Below are 1465 nucleotides of genomic sequence, written 5' to 3' on the forward strand. Positions count from 1 at the left end.
GTCCGAGAACACCAGGCTGGGCATTCGTGCACCTCTCTCAGGGGAGGGTGAGGCACGCGCGGATCTCCAGTAAGGTGCGCGTTCTGCCGTCTGGTGTGGCTCCCAGCCCCTCACGGGAGCCGGACTCCACCCGTTCTGGGGCGCACTGGCGGCTCCGGGACAAAGACCAGGTTTCTCCACCGCACTCTCTGGCTCAGCGCCAGGGGAGGCTGCCCTGGGTCTGGGGACTTAAGCCCCTGTCCCTAGCCGCCCCGATTCCCACAATTTCCCCGCGCGATCGATCCTTTGCTCTTTTGAGTGCTTTCAACAAGACTCCAAGTTAATGCTGGTCCCCAGATGCAGGGCACTCTCGTATTGGGGTATTATTTTCCAATCGGTCGCCTCTGGTGGCTCCCTCCCCCTTTTGGTTGTCTTCCGATATCAGCCCGACGTTCCCACTCCACTTTACCTGCCCACTGGCGTCTTCTGGCCCCCGTAGAGATCCAGACGTGTATAATTCTGATCTCAGGCTGATTTCATGGGTGATCGGAGTTCTTTGGTAGGTAATCAGCTCACTTTAGGGTACAGGTTGAAAAGGTGCCTCCTCCTACTTCCCCGCCATCTTGTCTCCTTCTTTTGTTAGTTTTAGATGTGATTCAGGTAAAGTAAAAGTGCAGGTACATGTGCAACATTCATATATTTTTCTTATACCAGTATTTATTATTATTTTCATAAGCTTTTATTTCATAAGATTTTTATTTTATAAGATTTTATTTATTTATTTGACAGAGAGAGATCACAAGTAGGCAAAGAGCCAGGCAGAGAGAGAGAGAGGAAGCAGCCTCCCCACTGAGCAGAGAGCCTGACATGGGTCTCGATCCCAGACCAGAGATCATGACCTGAGCCGAAGGCAGAGGCTTAACCCACTGAGCCACCCAGGCACCCCAGCTTTGCAACATTTTTTAAATCCATCAATATTCTGTTTCATTTGCAGCTTAAAAAGTTTAAATTACTCAAGAAATTTCTAAATTTACATTTTATCCAAGAAAGTACAACATAATCTTTGTTACATACCAGATGGGTGAGAATTTAGGCAATGCATTTTCACAAAATTATGTCCTATTGTAAAGTACATCTCCTGATATATAGTGCTTATTATGTAAGGTACTACTCTAAATACAGTATAAACATAACTAATTTGATCTTCAAACAAGACTGTAAGGGAAGTGCTGTTCTCACCGTGCATGTTGATTCTCAATATTACTGTCAAAGTTAGACTTCTGACCCTAATTGCAATTCATTGTGAATTGCAATTTCCTTATCCTACCTAGATTCTAAGGAAACCTGAATGCTCTGTGGCCTCCTCGGTGTTCTCAGAAGAGAGTTTTCCCTACATATTGTAATACTCCAGGTCCGTCCCTGCAACTTCAAGGTATCTTGATAGTTCCTGCTGGAACTGGGTTTCTTGCTTGCACCTTGCCCTTCT

This window comes from Martes martes (assembly GCF_963455335.1).
Source record: "Martes martes genome assembly, contig: scaffold_231, whole genome shotgun sequence".
Taxonomy (NCBI): Eukaryota; Metazoa; Chordata; class Mammalia; order Carnivora; family Mustelidae; genus Martes; species Martes martes.